At 35.2% G+C, this 18750-nt stretch overlaps 1 protein-coding gene across 1 annotated transcript in view; it reads left to right on the top strand.

Moving 5' to 3' along the window:
• LOC122813494 (leucine-rich repeat-containing protein 7-like) overlaps window positions 1-18750 on the top strand; it is a 638320-nt gene that overhangs the window by 566513 nt on the left and 53057 nt on the right. The gene's annotated exons all lie outside the window — the stretch shown is intronic.

Genomic DNA, 18750 nt, shown 5'->3' with positions numbered 1-18750 from the left:
AACAGGGCATTATACTCAATTACTGGTTTAATGAGGGAAGAGTATAGAGAGGTAATAACCTCCTTTTTTCTGGATGCAGTCCCTTTACTTATGAGATGAACCAAGTAAAAGGCTACATAATGGTCGAATGTGAGGTTGTTATCAACCTGAGTGCCCAGGTTTTGCACCACAGGTTGTGTGCTTAGGGGGTTACCATTGATGTGGTAATCAGTAGGGGTCATGTTTTTGCCAAATGGTATGATGATACATTTGATTGCATTTAGCCTGAGGCCATGACTTTGGCACCAGTCATTAGTTGCTGTGAGACCTTCTTGCAGTATGTTAACATAATTTGGGGAGTCAGTGACAGCACCCAACTTACAGTCATCCGCAATCTTGGTCAGCCACATGCCTTTTGTCTTTGCCTTAATTCAGAACAAACCTGTGCTTTGCCATGGAGGGGTTACTATTACATGAAAAACTTTTTCAAAGTTAGAATGTTCAAAGGTTAAATGTAATGGCGCCATACGGTGCAGAATGGGAGAATTTCCCTTTTCTGCACTGAAGTACGATCTTGGAGTTGGTCTTTTTAAGTAGAGGGGTGGGGGGTGCAGCTCGGAGCATTAAGGTAAGTTTTATTTTTTTTTATGTTTTATTACATATTCAAAGTTTCAAACTTCGATCATATGTTGTCGAACATATGGGATTTGAAGTTTTGAAACTTCGAATATATAATATAGACCCAGGTTTTCTCACACAATACAGCATTTTATTTGTACAGTGATATTGCCCTCCATCAAATCATCCATTTCAGCTCTTGCAAATGGTGGGTAGGCTTTGTATAGGCAAGTTAAAGGAGTGGCAATGGGGTAGGTAGTGGTCCCAGCTTTTGCCAGTTTGGTACTAGGATGGTGGGAAACTATATATTTAATAAAAGTACTGGTTTTCAAAAGGTTTTATTTTATAAAAGGTTTGTTGATGATCCTTTTTGATAGTAAACATGACTACTAATGAATGCAGAGAATTTGTTAAAGAAATTAATGAAGCTTCTAGCTTGCTGCAGTTCACTATTAGTGGTCTGGGAACTACTGTTCATTTTTTAGATGTTCAGTTAGACTGGCATTTAGATATGAAAAAAATAGATACTAAAATTTATAAGAAGAGTACTTTTTCCAGTAATGATTTACCTTACAACAAAATAATATTCCTAAAGGTCAGTTTATCAGGGCCTCTAGGATGATCACCTCTGATGAAGTGTTTAAACAAGAAATGTTACATATCACTTCATTATTTAGTCAAAGGGGATATGATAGAAGTATGTTATTTAAGGCAGCCGAAGAGATTAGCAATAATAAATATATTCTATAGAAACCTTTACTAATAGAAGAAAGTGATATAAGTAGAGTGACTACGGCTTCTACTGCTACTTCTACTTCTGTTATCGATTTAAAAGCAAGTGTAGTACAGCAACAAAGTCCACATTTCATGTTAGATATATCAGTTGAGTGTAATGAAATTAAAGGAACTTTAAAGAAGAATTGAAATATCTTAGAAGGAAATCCGGACTTGTTTCAGGCTATTGGCTCTTGACCAAATTGTGTATATAAAAGAAATATTATTTTTAAAAATTATTTACAGAGAGACGATACAAATTTAAAAATGCTGTATACTAGTAAACTAGAGGTATGTTTACATGTGGAACATGTAAAGTTTGTAGGTTTATACATGTGGGTCCATATATTATATTTTAACACATTGATTAATACTGTATATCTAGATAAACATTTTACATGTAAACATGTAGGGGTTATCTATGTTAGTAAGTGTTCTGCTTTTTATAGGTTCATAGGTTAGTACTAGGCTAACTGCCCTTTTGGGCCATTTGAAGCCTAGCCAGTAACTCCATGTGAGAATCAAACCCTGCACCTTGTGTCTTTAAGGTAAACACATTAACCATTATGCCATCCTCCCACCCTGTGTTGGCTCCCACTTATGTTGGCATGACAACCAGAACATTGGAAAAGTAAATAAAAAAACATCTTTATTCCATTAGAACTAGAGACCCCAATAATGCCTTATATAAACATACCGTGAATTGTGAGAAACATAAAAAGTTTTTATTTTCTGTAATAGTACAAGTGCCCATGGATATGAGAGGTGGATGTTATAAAAACAAGTTGGAAACAATTGAAACCGAATGGCAAATTAAACTAAATGCCGTCAAGTTCCCAGGATTAAATGAGGCAATCAATATAAAATGTTTTTTTAAAAGAACGTAGACTAAAAATCAAGAATCAAATGCTTACTTGCAGTTTTATACAAGCCTTTTTAGGAAAGTGTCTTATTATATACATGTATTTTAGTTTATATGTGATAGTTGCATATTTGTGTATATATTTAGTGTTGACAGATAATTATATACTTTAATAAGAAACTGATTTTAATTGGTTAACAGTTGTTTAAATAGAAGGATGGTATGTTATGCTTTGTAATTTGTCTTCTGAAGAAGTCTTTCGAGATGAAAGCATTCATTAAAGGTTTGTAAAGCTAGTTATGCCTGTTTGCCTTTTTCTCCTTCGTGGTTATGGTGGTTTTTGATAGTTATTTGGAAGTTTGCCTCCTTTCATTCAGTCTTGTTTTTGGCAGGCTTTGTAGCCTGTCTCACTGCTCATAGAACATTTTCATCCTTTCAATGTCAGGAAGCCAGAAACCTTTCTGTAAATATGATTGCTGAGGTCAGGTTCTCCTTTTTTATACTTCATCCACAAGGAATTGTGAGGAGTGCAGTCTTAAATCACCTGATATTTGCCAGACTGAATTTGGCTGTGTCTAAGTACATTATAATGAGGTAACAAATGCAATGCAGTTTATTCCTTGGACTTTACCTTCTGTTAACTGAACCCAGGTCCATACAGGTGAGTTTGTGTAGAGTCACTGGGACCAATTATTGTTCAAATTGTTTCATCCTCTTTGAGAGAGGTGGCTGTCCCAGCGGCATTATAAGAAGCCTTAGTCATCTCTGAAAAATATTTTTGAATGTGATATTCCTTAACAATTATCACCCCTATCCCTAACTTTTCTTTTATAGGTAAGGTTATTAAGAATGGTGTTTATGTAAACAAATGTTGTTTATGTATAGACATAAACTGTTTATGGCCTCTGTGAACCATGTCAGTCTGGTTTTGAATCTAGACACAGCATTGAGTCAGCCTTTATTCAGGTTATTCCTAATTTGCTCATAGCTAGACAACAAAGGTTATATTCCATTTTTGTTCTCCTTAATCTCTCGAGGTTTTGGCACTACTGACCATGTCATCTTGACTAAGCCTCTTAAAGATTACTGTTTCACCATTCTTAGTTGGTATGTGTCCTACACTTTAAGCCACTCATGTGATTAATTTCAGGAGAAAAGTCCTCTAGCAGCCCCCCTTTGGAGCACAGAGTACCTCAGAGATCAACATTCTAGGTGCCATGGTTATTCATAACTGCTCCTCAGAGAGGTTATTCGAGAGAGAGAGTTCTGTTTTATCATTTGTTTGTTGAAGACATGTAGATTTACCTCTCTGGAACTCAGGAATCCAGAGTTTACCACTCTTGAAAACTCTCGGAGTTAGTTATCCACTGCATAAGGAAGAGTCGGTTTATGGTCAACCCAACAAAGATAGAGCCATTGCTTGTGCACATCTGCAGTTTCCCATAATATACTCGAGAAACAGAGTGGAATTTGCCACAAATTTACACAATCTAAGCATGAGTTTGATGTGGAATTTGCTGTTCATTTCCACAATTTGGGCATGAGTTTTGATGTGGAATTTGCTGCTTATTTCCACACTCTGGGCATTAGTTTTGATGACAAGCTGGCAAAGAAGGACCACATGTCAGCTGTTGATGCCTTATTTTCACCTATAAAACATTACCTTGAACTATAGTTTTATTCGTTCATTGGACTTGGCTACAGTAATCCATTTGCTAATGTTGCTCTGCCAGGATGACTGCAGTACCCCTTATCTTGCACCATAGGATGGGGGTCGGACATGGCTGCATAGGATGAAGAATTCTACAGCATGGTGTTTGACTGGAAATTTTCACTCCTGCCATGTTAGCCCTTTGCTGTGGGATTTGAACTAGCTGCTAGTCAGTGCCAGGTTTGCGTATACCACACCTCTGACCTACTGGACCTTTGCACAGCCTAGGACTTGCTTATGTAAAAGAGCTTTTGTTTCTCTATGAACCCATTAGGTCTCTCAATTTGTGGGGGTAGTTAGCTATTCCAAGGCCCATTTGGAAGCATCTCAGTATATCTTTGCTTACCTCACCTCAGATCCTTTAGAATTAGCTCTTTCACAGATATGATAATGTAGCACTGAGGCTGCTATTAGGAAATCCCTGACATTCCACTTTTTTTTTTTTAGAAAAATCTTCCTAACCTTACATGAAGAGGAAGGGCAGAGGTGGTATGTAGTACAGTTTTTGCTTTTAGTACCTTTGTATATATTTAATGCTATTATTTTATGTTGGCTATTTGTATAAGCTGCCTTATCATGTTTTTGTTTATTCATTTATTCTTTGTAGAGGGGGATAGCTCAGTGAGTGTTTTTTTAATATTATAAATAAATAAAACATCTGGTATTCTAGTACTGTAGGGTTTCAGGATTCATTACTTTTATTGTCAAACTTCCATTGCCCATCAAAAAACTTGATTGCTGTTACAGTTTGTTGGCATTTTCACTTGTCCATATGTTTATCAGTTTTATTTTTAAATATGATATTGTACTCAGGTGCTTAATGTTACTATTAGTAGCAAGTTTTATTCCAAAGTGTTTTACTATTCATTAGATAATAAATCTGTCCCCTTTTCTGTAATTAATTCTGTAATCTTTCCAAAGTATTTTGGTAATCATTAGGTAATACATCTATCCCAAGTCATTAGGTAATAAATCCATCACATTTTCTTCTGTAAGGGACTGCGGTGGTGGTGCTGTGGTAGCGTTGTCGCCTCACAGTAAGATGTCCTGTTCGATTCTCAGCTAAAGCGTCTTCTGTGTGGAGACATGCATGAATAGGCATACCTTCGATGAAGGTTGTACGTCAGGGCTGGCAACACAGTATGTAAAAATCTACTGCCAATCATTAGCGGACCGGAGCTCTGCTGTGGGGATCCCTAACCGGGAAAAGCCAAAAGATACAACAAAGTTATGTTAATTTTAAGAATAAGTTTACTGGAACTCGTCCAGGCTCTGCTTGTTATAAGAGAGGTACAGGTTGAAATAGGCCAGGCTTAGACAGGTCTTATTTTAGTCCTCCCCTAACTGTGAAGTGAGCAGCTTTATTTCCATTGTCTTTACAGGGAATAGTTTCAAATGCTTTTGCAAAATCTAAGAATGCATTATGTGTGGTTAGTCTCCCAACTAGTGCCAATGTTATCACTTTAAAAATGCCATCATTTCCTCATCTATAGTTAATGATACGTCTGCCAGCTTATGCAGGGATGCCTTATCCTTAACAAAGCCATTATTTCAATCCAATTAATAGAAAGATGCCAACATTTTTCAGGATAAGTTCAGTTATTACACACTGTATGTTGTATCTTTCGGCTTTTCCCAGTTAGGGGACACCACAGCGGAACTCCGGTCCGCTAATGATTGGCAGCAGATTTTTATGTACCGAGTTGCCAGCCCTGACGTATAACCTTCAACGAAGGTACCCGCATTCATGCATGTCTCCACACAGAAGACGCTTTAGCTGAGAACCGAACAGGACAACGTCTTACTGTGAGGTGATAACGCTACCGCAGCACCACCACCGCAGTACTTATTATTATTACACACTGTATAATTTGCATAAAGAGGATGATTAATCTGTAATTGTCTATGCCTGATATAATACCTTCCTTATTTATGGGGACCATTACAGCTTGAGACCAGATTTCTAGAGTGTTTACTGTTATAACAGATTTATTTGCAAGAGTACAAAATTGTAATAGCCTAACCCTTATGTTATTTTGTAATGCCAATTTTTTGTACCAAGAGACCACTAAGAATTGGTACAAAGACGTTGCAGTAGATGCAGTGTTTGTAGGAATATAGTTAGAACATTTAATTATATTAACATTACAGGTGAGCACATTAGAGACATAAGACATAAAAGAAAATAAATTAAATTAATACATTTTAGTTTTGTTTATCATAATAGTGATGCTTTTTTTTTTAACAGGAAGTTTTAGAAAGTGTGAAATGTCTTTGTTGTAATGAAAAATGCTTTGAAATATATATTACAATATAAGGAAAGTATTTTTTTTTTTTGAAATAAATACAATGACACCCTGTGGACTGAATAATAATTAATTGCTGAGTGTATATATATATATATATATATATATATATATATATATATATATATATATATATATATATATCCATTCTTTCAGTGAGCATGTAGTATCTTGAAGGTGGGTTACACCGAGCTGGAGAATAAATAGAATTTGCTTTTGGATTTGACTTGGTTCCTGTTTTTCGATTCCTGACTTCTGAAGATTTTGCTGTTTTGTTATGTTCTGTTGGAAATTGTTGAGTATGTCTAGTTCTAATGAAGCTGGTGTTTGTAAGTTTTAATGCCATGGTTATAATTGTGTGCGTTATGTTGAGGAGATCATGTTTTGTGTGAAAAGATATAATACTTATAGACATCATTTTTTGAATATAACACAGAATTTTCCTTAGTGTCTGCTGTTAACTGGGGATTGGATATTACTATTGTATACAGAAATCCTATCTCATTTGCTGTTTTACCTCTTTAGTTTAGAAATATAATTATATAACATCTTATTGTTGTTCTCTGTTTTAAATTCTAGTCTAATTTCATAGTCTAATACCACAACTTTGAGTAGTTCAGTAATATCTTCTTATAATATGGTTGAACAGGAGTTTTTACTGAGATAAGATTGCTTTAAAAATTGGTATAGTTTAGCAGTAACCCACAACTACATGTTGGTATCACAGGATTTACCCACAGTTGGTGTAGTTTGATTACAAGGGCGAAGCCCAAATGATCAAACAATGCCACTTGTGGCGCAATCTTGTGATATCCACATTTACGAGTGGGTTATCGCTATTATACAATGACATTATTTAAGAAAGAAAGTGCTTACCGTCCTTAAAAAATGTCTTTGCACAATAATGCTTTAGTGTTCTGCTTTCTTCCTTCTGTAGAGATGCACTGCACATGAGTATGTTACCTAGGTCTGCACACTTACACAGTATGTCAGTACAGTGCTAGGGAACTGTGGTGGTAACAGCCTTCTCATATCAATTCTCCTCTTAGTCTGTCTTTTTATTTCTTGAAACTCTACAGGTATTATTTGTAAGAAACGTTTATGAAGGACAGGATAAATATATAAGAAAAGTGAAGGGCAGTCTGTTAAAGTCTGCACAGGTGAGGATAAGCTTAAAAACATTACAGTTGCTCATATTTGCAGTATTATACCTTTCAACTGTCCAGCATTTTGCAGAAATTCCTTTTTTTTGTTTTAACATTTTGCTCTGTCTTTCTGCAAATATTTCAAGATAGTTTTTTTTTTCAACATTTCATGTTAGAAAGTCTTGTCATTCAACTATAGTTCGTCCTATTAGTATATACTCAATTTACAATGGGCACGCAAACTGGGGTGTCCCACCAGTGTTCATATTTAGGAATACTGATTACCTTTTATTGCATAATATTTAATCCTGTTGTATAGATTATTGAGTTAGAGGTTCCAAGATAATGATTTATTGCTTTGTGTATCAATATTTTATGCCTTACCAATATATATTTCGGGATATAGCACTTAGTAATGTCATCAAAATTATTGTAAGCATCCTGTAGTATAACAGATATTCAATTAATATTATACCCCAGTCTATGTTAGCAAGGCCTGTAGTTATGTTTAGCTTAGACCAGAATCAAGGAGCTCTTTCTTGATTTGAGAGCACCAGTTCTTAGGTTAAACATCAAAGTATTGTGGTCTTTATGAGGGGAGAAGTGTGGCAGGAGATCATTTAGAAGCAATGCTTCTGATTATCAAATCTGTCGTTACCCCTAGACAGAGAATGAAGAGTTCATTCTAACTTACCTTGATTAATGAAATCCAATAATATTTGGTATTATTTGCTGTCAGTATATCAGTTTTCTCATTCTGCTTATAGGATTTTTGTTCTATTATTCTTGCTTTGATGTAGGCTAATGTAAATATTGAGACAACACTGCCTGTTCTGCCTGTTGTAGAGCAGGGTAAGGAAGTGGACAACAGTGGATACTGAATGAGTCAATGCTTTCAGACTGTGTTTATTTATATACAAATATCAATATGTTGGCTTTCAGACTACCCATTTTTATTTAAACTTGTGTTTAGCGAGACTACTTTTATCCTAGTCTTCTTTGGATATTTTCACCTTTTATTTGTTTCTGAGATAATTTGCATGTGTTTAAAAGAGACTGTATGGAGATGGATAGCTTCCTATTTAGAGCTTTTACACAGGATGATAAGTAAAAAACATTCACCACAAAGCAAGCAGGGCCAGCCTTTGGTCAACTGGTGCATTAGGCAAAAGGGCTCCACAGCACCCCCTCCACAACACCTGGTACCCCCATCCTGGCATACCTATACCATCCAATTAACTGGAAAAGTGCCCCTGCTACAGCGGAGCCCTAGGCGGTCGTCTAGTTGACCTATGCCGAAGGCTGGCTATGAAAGCAAGCAAGTTAATCATTAATTACAACAGAGCATCCAGATATAAACTAAACGACAAATCAACTCTCTCCCCCTTAAAGACATCAACAGCAACATAATTTACATTCACCCTTGCAACATAATTTACATTCACCCTTGATGTTGGGTATAAATATTGTATTAAATGACCTTAAATACCACAAATTAAAGTTAATATTTAATACTTGTACTTCTGTCAATAACATCTTTAACTCGACTTTGAATAAAATCAAAACATGAAGTAAATTTAAATTTAGTCTGTTTAGTAGATAATCTGCAATTAAAAATAATATATTCCTTAGAATCTTCTACTTCTGCCATAATTCAGTAACACATATTTACATGAATCCTTCAGAATCACAAACATAATTATCTCACATTTCTCTGGAATAGTATCAATCCATGAATAAGTTTGTGTAATTTAGCAGAGCCAGGGCTATAAAGGAGTTTAAAATTACCAATGTATCACGTTTCTACACTCTTTCAAGAATAAACTATTTATTTCCTCAGTTAATTTCCATGCAGATTCCAGCAGTACTCCTTTTTGGATAATAACAATTATATCACACATAGAAATAACACGTATTTTGCAGAAACCAATTCCTTTCATTGACAAAACATCCGTTTTTTTTTTTTTACAAACCTTCCATCATATATCAAGGTACTATTACTTGATGCTTATAAATTCATTAATAAACAAGGTTTGTTCAATGAATTTCTGCTATTACAAGCTGTTATTGATAATTCTAATAATATAACAAAAATGAACCAAGACTTTTGCACTTACCTTTATGCGAGATTTTTGCAGCATACAAATGATTATATTATAATTTCAAATACTGAAGTAGAAAGCACCAGTCATTAAAAAAGTGCTGCGCTATAGTAAAACTTAATTAGGATGGCTCTCCAAACTTTATACAGTCTGTTAAGAATGATATCAGTAAATTAAAGTTAGTCAAATGTTAGTTAAATTACCCAAAAGAAGCATTTCTGCTGTTTCTCTATATTTCAGTTGTTGATTTAACGTATTACTCAGGTACATATATTGCACATTATTGGCAATTTCATTTTCAATTAAAAGAAATAAATATCCAGAACAGATGACAATACAGCATAACACTTATCTAACTTTATACACCAACAGTTCAGATTCAAATACAATATACACCTGATTCATAACAAGCCGGTAGCATAGCTCACAACTGTGCAGATTTTTGCCTCATAATGTTGCTTTGTTCCTCATAAAAATGTGGTTTTCACGTAATTTATTGAGAATTGAAGTTATTAAATAATGGCAGGCAATTAAGATTCAGACTTCATACCCTACAGAAAATGCATGCTAATGTGAAACCTGTTATTCTATCAACTTTCTAAGTTTATAAGAGCAGTATTAAAAAAAATTTCCTATTTTTCTGCCTCCCCCCATTCTTTTTGGTATTGTCCAGATTCCTTGTGCTAAGAGGTTGAGATGTATACTGGCAACTCTGAGAAAAATGCATTCACCTAACTTTATATTATGTGAAAGCACATCTAGAGAAAATGTACTTCATATTTTGAGAGAATATAAATCTATTTAGCCCAAGACATTTTTTTTTTATTAGAAAACCTTGACTAATTCTCAGTTATCAATGACAAAAATGACAGTAGATGGTATAGTTCCATCCTTGACATATTTACTGTATATAACTCGCATGAAAATCATTGTCTGATTTATATAACATCTGCTTGGGTAAATTTGTTTTTACAAAACCCAGGCTGAAAAGAGAATACATATCTCAAAAAACACAGAGCTCCTTTATCAGGCAAGCTCTTTCATTACTGAAATACCTGCAGAATTTTTTGTGAGTTACTGCAGCTTTTCTGACCTAAGGAACAATTTCATATGAATAAAGAAAAAAGCCTGCTTAACTTATGACACCATACAACATTTGTGCTCATAATATAATGAAATAACAAGGCAGGTACACTGTGATATACTGACACCTTCTTCAATTCTGCTTTCATATTCTGCAGTAGTAAACAAGAAACTAGACCACACGGTTAATATTCTAGCATCAGTCTTTCAGGAAACAGCAGCATATGTCACACACAGTAATGCTTTGTAGGATACTTTATTGCCTGTGAAAAATATGTTTCTGTTCACATGAACAAGCTGTCTGGGGATCTGCACAAATATGCAACCTGTTGTTAACTGTGGCACTGGTGAGCTGCCACAGGTCATCATGCTGCATGCACCTGTACACAGATAGGATTTAACTATGAGTAATTGAAGCACATTCATTCAACCCACCCATTTCCAAAAACGAATTATCAAAACCATTGAGGTAAAAGCACTATGAAAACGCAAAAAATGTTTTTTGAGGGGAGGAATCCCCTTTACATCCCCCATACCTCCTAAATTGTATATAGCAACTCTTCAGTCACACCACAGTAGAGAAGAGGGAAGCAATCCCTGAAAAGTGCTCCATCATTTCACACAGTACAATGTATTGCTGTCAAGGTCACTACAATATTACATTTTCATTCTGAAGGTTTTCAAACATTTGTAACTATGCCCACAGAAAGTGTGTCATTAGCAGTACTCAGTTGGCTACATTTCTGATAAACAATATGGCTTCCTTGTCAAAAAATGTTTATGAGGTTGTCAATTAACAGACTCAGTACAGAACTGCTTGCAAGTTGCTTCTTGATAGGCTTACTTGTTTGAAAAATATTCCTACTACCTGGCTGTGTACTTCAACAGCTATAAATGATGCATAACTTCTTCAGTGTCTCCGAGACAGAATATAAACAGGTATGTACATGTTTTTAATATTATCTAGGAGAATGTAGCAATACAAGTCTGTGCCTACCAAAAGTTTATTCCTCCTTCCACATATGCTGTACACCATGGCTAGATATCACCTATATAGGCTGTGAATGCACCCATAAATAACACAAAATAGTGAATGTCCTGAGCTCTTTCAACAACATACACTGAACACTTGATATCTTAAGCATGTGTACATGTATCCATTTCTGTATCACTAAGCTGAGAAAATATCCCTGTTAGGGCAGACAAGTAAATGTTCAGGCTAAGCATTGTTGTACCCCCATAAGCCGCTTAATCCCCTTTGCATATACACTAGATTGTTCCTTTAACTTTTTACCTAATAAATGTTTCACCTTCTCAGTGACACAATTGAAAACATAATAAGATAGTTAGATGCAGTCAGATAATATGTTTACAAACTATATGCATGTGTTTACACAGATCATTACTTCCTACATGGACAGTTAAGTCTGCATTTATAGGTGTCATTTTTGGTCAGGTTTAACAACATATGGGAGCATCAGGTATAGTACACATAAAATGTATGCACTTAAAAATATTATTTCTGTGACAGATTACTACAGATACTGGGCTGCCAAGTTATTAAATGGCAGTGACCATCCAGACATCATAGCAGCATGCTTTACAATATTACCATGTAATCCATTAGTATTCACAATAACCTACACAGTAAGCAGGCTAAGCTGATAATCAGTCACATTTACTTTTAATTCACATATTAGACATGTGTGCCATATTAGCAACACCACACACACACAGACACACACACACACCACACACACACACACACACACACTACTATTAGGTAGAAATACAGACTAAATATCTTATTCATAATATCTGAATTATGACTTTCATTGTTTATTAATGCATATGTTGGAAAAACACAGTACTACTGCCAGCAACTTGGTGTCCTAGATGTTGAAGGGGCAGTCAGAGGGAGAAGGGGTTGTTTAGTAGCCAATGTTGCCTCTCCTTCCTTGGTGGAGGATGTGGGGATTTTTTTTTCTACATTTTGGGTAATTTCTGTGAGGTGCCCATGGCTGAGCATGCAACTGTTTAAGAGTAAGTAGATGATTAGTGCTCACACACAAGGAAGAGTGATATGACTTTTTTAATGTATTTGTTTTATTTTATCCTTTGTTGAAAGTGTTAGTCTAACTAAGCCAGAGGCCAATTTTCAAGGAAGACCCAAAGTAATATATCTACCATTAGGGGAACTTTGGCCAAAGCATCAGGGGACTTCCCCTAATCATTGTTGTGAGAGGGACACATTTTGGAGGAGCACTTCCTGTTTCCATTCCAAGAACAGAGGTGGCCCAGAGAAACAAAGTGACAGATGGAGAGAGAGAAGGAGGTGACGTAGTAGTGAAAGAAATGAAGGAGGAAGCAAATACTGAGACTGAATAATGTGTGCTGGATTCTGAGGAAATGTTTCAAAGAAACCTGTTTGATGTAGATGACTCAGCAAATGATGAATGTATAACTACAACCCTCTAGTTTTGAGGGTTGTGGGATGATTTACTTAAAGAAATGGTGGTGCAGACTGAGACAGAAAATGAAGGGGATGCTTCCTGGAAGGGACATCATAGTGAAAATACAAAAGGAGGATGCAGAGACAATCCTGAAGAATAGTGATGACATGGAAAAGAAAACATGCAAAAAAAGTAAAAGTAGGACAAAGTGGAGTAGCAGAAAAGAAGGCAGAAGAAAATGAAAAACAGAAGTTCATGGTAAGGATTTAAAGTAGGGAAGACAAAGAAATGGACAGGTATGAAGTATGGGGCAATTTAATAGCTCCTTTGAGTATAAAAGCACATGATGTGAGAGCATTTATTCTTATTAATGAAGAGACATTTTGTGACATTATATTTGAGACTGTTTTTTCAATGGAAAATTTTATTAGAGAATATGAAAAAAGAAAGTCTGTTACTCATGGAATCTTTATGTGATAAAAGCATTTAATGGGGAAGCAAAAAATAAGATTCCTGTACAACTTCGAACAAGGGTAGAAAGAAAGACTTTGAAAGAAGTACATTTAAAAGCTTTATGTAAAGAAGTACTGGACATTGCAAAAGTTTATGACAAAAGGGGTTTATGGACTGGTGGCTGGGATTGTAATATTGTGTTAATAATAGAAGGAGAAAAAATATACATACATCAAACATGATAACTGTGGAGAGGAATATGGGTGTTGTAAAACACTGGGAACAGCCCTTTTTTTTTGTAGAAAAGAAGGACATTTGATAAGTAACTGTGACAAAAGAAAATGCTATATTTATGGGGAAATGGGATGATGCAAAAAAGTTAACTGAAATGTTATAAATGTAATAGCATTGGACATTTATGGATGGATTGTAAATATGAAAATAACAGTAAGGAAAAAGAAAGAGAAAGAGAAGACAATGAACAAAGAGAAGAAATTTTAGAAGTAGTAGAATTAGAAGAAAATTAGATGAGGAAAAAATAATGAAGAGGACATAGATAATAAATGGTGACAAGAAAGAACATTATTTTATAAGGTATTATGATAGGCCTAAAATGACTCTAACAGCATATGATTAGAATAGTTTTTTTTTTAGGAAACATTGTGCTGCAAGCTTTGGGACATTTTAGTCAAAACTGCATTCTCTTAAGCAAAAAAATATTCACACAAATAAATGGGTAACAAAAGATTTCTGAATAGTGCTGTAAGAAAATAACAAAACTGAACAGCAGCACTACTATAATTGCACTATAGCTAAATGTTATTATATTATGGTTAAAAAATGTATGGGGCAAACTATGTAAAGAAGATTTTTTGAAGATATAAAATAAGTGGATAAAATAAACATGGATATGATTAAATGTGGATATTATAAGAATAGAAGTAAAGAATATATCAAAAGAATAGATTTATATCATGTTATATGTGTTATATGGAATGAAAGAATAAATGAAATTATGTTTAATGGTAATAGATTTTAGCAACAATATTAAGTAAAATCAGATGGTGGTTATGGAAAAAGGAGTAGGGTCTAACATGGATGAAAATTTACCATGACTGTATAGAAAATTATGAATATGTGTTTGTACATCTGTAAATATTTGTAAATATATAAACATTTTGTAAATAATAGTTATTTTGTATATAAAGGACACCTCCTCTTTTTAATCAGTATTATGGGATCTTTCACATCAATCTGAGCTACCACTAACTCATGCAGCTGGGCCTTCCACTAACTCATGCAGATGGCACCTCCTTTTAACATCTCATCTAAAGGACAACAGACCTGGGAGTATAGCACCCTACCAGTAATGATACACTGCAACCTCAGCAACCCATACACCTGAAATGGGAAGAGAACCCACAGTTTTCTGGTCTTCCAGCACCAATTGGTTAAAAAACACAAAAAGAAAAATGTACCAAAGCTAGACTTTCTACTGTGTGATACCATAAACCACGTAAATCAGAGGCTACATGGGATATATGCAAATTGCCCTTTAAGGATATCAGATGTTTCAGCTAAATATCAATTATGAATGTCCATGCCTTTTTCTTTTTCTTATACTTTTAAGTCTATTTATGGACAATTTCAGGCCAATAAAGCCAAACCCTCTAACTGTGGGCATGCATGTTTCTGACTTCTTATGACATCATCAACACAACAAAATAGAAATGTTTGACGTTGGAAACACAGGGTTGTTATACCCAACTGATATCCATAAACATTAGGGTGTCTACAAAATATCCCAACTAACAAACTAAAACAATGAGAAAAGAAGTTCACACAGGAAAACCAATTGGTTAAAAAACACAAAAAGAAAAATCAAGCAAAGCTAGACTTTCCACTATGTGACACCTTAAACCTCTTGTATAAGAGGAAACATGGGATATATGCAAATTACCCTTTAAAGATATCAGGTGTTTCAGCTAAATAGCAATTCTGAATGTCCATGACTTTTTCTTTTACTTATACTTTTAAGTCTATTTATGGTGCTGACATCTCACGAATGGCTGCTTGCTTAGACGGGTCAGATCTCAAACCAATGCTAGTAAATAAATAATCTACATATGTAACTTCGGGTAGTCTGAATGTACACTTTAGAGGGTTGAGCTTCAATTTAACTTCACGTGCTGTGTCTAGAAATTAAGATTTCTGTCATGCTCTGCTTCACCATTGCCTCCAACTAACAAATCATCCAGTATTATTGCACAAAGATAAATTGAAATAATTTGCTCCATTGCATGCTGAAAGACTTCACTTGCAAAATTTATTCCAAATGTCATCCTGAGAAATCTGTATCTTCCAAATGGGGTACTGAATGTAGTCAGTGATGAAGATTTGAGATCAAGCATCACTTGCCAAAATGAACTTTTTGCATCTAAGACAAAAAACAGTGTCACTCGGTATTAGAGCTGTAACTTCATCAGCTGTACACATGGCATGATGAGGTCTTTTTAATGCTTTGTTCAAATCTTTTGGGTCAATCCATATACTGATTTCACCTGAGCCTTTTTTGTGAGCTGCTACAATGGACGACACCCATTCAGTAGTTTCTGTAACTGGACAAATTACACCTTGCTGCACCCTTTTGTCCAACTGAGCTTTAACTTTATGCTGCATAGCTAACAGAACTTTTTTGCTGCCCTGACCACTGGACTGATCTCTGGGTCTAACTTCATAGAATACACAACTGGAAGTTTGCCCAACTTGTCATCGAAAACATCAGCACACTCTAAAAAAATACTGTTAGTGAAGCTGGAACTGGGATATGTTTGATGAATATCTTTGGTAAAAGAAAGCCAATTAATTCTCAAACTGTCTCTGAGAGCAAGTAAGGACTGCACAGGTCTTTGCACTACATAAAATAATAAGCTATAACAGTTCTTGGCCACATAGCATGAAAGCACTACTGAGCCTTCGGTTTGAATTTCTTCACCTCCATAAGCAAAAAGTTTTGCACAACTGGTCACATTTAGTTGTTCACCAGCTCTCACTTTAGCAAAGGTATCTGCAGACATAACATTACACTTTGAACCAGTGTCTGCTTTGAGCTCAGTGGGTTTACCATTGATCAGAACAATACAAACTATTTCATTCTTTGCTAATAAATCCACTGCATCAGTTATCTCACCAATTACTGACACACCATCTACATAGAAAGCAGACTGTTGCAGTTCAACTTGATCAATTTGCTTTTTCAAATGACCCTTCCTTATAACAGTATGAGGTATACTTCATTTACAAAATTTTTGAAAATGGTTCAATTTCTTGCATTTGTGACATTGCTGACCAACTGCTAAGCACTTTTTTTCTTTTAGACTCATAGTTGGCACCACAATTGCAACAGTTAACAATAAAGCTTGACTTGGGTTTTGCTGACTCACTCTTGTACTGCACTGAGCATGCTCCTTTAACTGAACTAGTCTTAGAACTTGCTGTAAGATTATGGGTTTTCCTTACCACACCCACAGGGGCTACAGCTGCCATGTGCTTAGGTCTGTTTCTGCCTGCCACATATCACATACTGTCTACATTTGTTCTGAAGCCTGCTGAAATCATGCTCTTATCACTTACAAGCATATTCGTGTGCCTTTCTGTAACTTCATAGATTTGACAAATCTCAATAGCTCTGCTCAGCATTAAATCACTGTCACAAAGCAAAATCTTTCTCACAGCAGCATTATTAATACCACACACAAGCCTGTCCTTTATTAACTCATCTTTTAAATCACCAAACCTACATGTTTTAGCTTTGTTCCTCAGGTCAGTAATTTAAGCTGCAAAAGTTTCTCCTTGCTTTTAATCTCTTGTGTAAAACAAATGCCTTTCTAATGTAACATTGCTCTGGGAGTTACACATCTTTCTGAATTTGATCTTCAAACACTCGGGGTTTTCCCTTGATTCAGCCCGTACAATAATATGATTTCCCCTTCACCTTCATACACTGCTGGTGCATATACAAATGAACGCTGCCTTTCAATGGCCTCTGACTCTGCTAGGTTTAGCAAAATGAATGACCTGGTGCATGCATCTTTATCAGAATAAGCTGCTTGTATGAATATATTGTACTCTTGTTCAAATATTCTCCAGTTCTCTGCAACATTCTGATCAAATACAAGTGGTAGTGGTTTTCAAAAGCCATCTGCCATATTAATACATCTCAGTGAAGACTTTTGTCAGTATGCACAAACACATACATATATGCATATACCTGAAATTTATGCCAGTACTTGTAACTATGCCGAGTAGCACAACAAGCCTCTGTATAACTGAACTTTGCAAAATACATTTCCCAGTCACTGTAATACTCTTGAAATCACCTCTTATCAGTGTAAGAAACATTTCAAATAAGTGCACTGTACAAATAAACTGGGAGGAAGAAGCTGAAAATAAGAAACATTTCAAAGTAACTGCACTTTGTGAATAAACAGTACACAGCACCATGAAATTACCCCAAAATGGCTGTACTTTGCTAAACAACTCTGTATTGTGCAAGAAACACTCTGTAATAGTGGAACTCTGCAAACAGACACACACAGCACAATAAACTTTCAAAATGGCTATATGTGACTGCACTTTATGACATAGTGGCACTTTGCACACAACAAACTCTTCAGAATAAATGCACAGTAATAAACACACACTGTAAGCACTATTACACACTTTGAGATACTTCAAATAACTCTAGTTATACTATTCAGAGCTGCAATCAATGCAAAGTAGTAGTTTATGCAAAAATACAGTAATTCTCAAAAAATGCTGTCTCCTTGCTTTATTTATACTTAATGTGCCCTTTTTGCCTTTGTTTTATTCATTTTGCTCACTTAATCTCTTTTCATGCTCACTATATCTTCTTGTGCTCATTTTGACTCTAAACATGCCCATTTTACTTTAAACATGCTTGTTTTGCAATTTTGAGGTAAACCCCCTATGTGCTTTTCTGATGCTTGTTTTTTTTCAAATATCTTAATTTCAAGTTTATCTGATTAATAAGCTTTTTACACTTCTCATTTCCTTAATAAACATTTTTGTGCTATTCATTTGCTTAGTAATGCGTTTTGTGCCCTTGTAATGCTCTGTTTTTATCTTTTTTTAATAAATAAATCATTTGTGCAAGTTTCATTACCTTTAGCTCACTTCTGGTCCTTTTTTGCTCTCAGTTCACTTAGTTTGCCTTCCCCGTCAACTCTGTACCTCATGGGTCT

Source organism: Protopterus annectens, chromosome 10.part0 (genome assembly GCF_019279795.1).
Source record: "Protopterus annectens isolate FY-2018-M chromosome 10.part0, PAN1.0, whole genome shotgun sequence".
NCBI classification, from domain to species: Eukaryota; Metazoa; Chordata; order Ceratodontiformes; family Protopteridae; genus Protopterus; species Protopterus annectens.
This window is presented reverse-complemented; position numbering and strand designations above follow the sequence as displayed.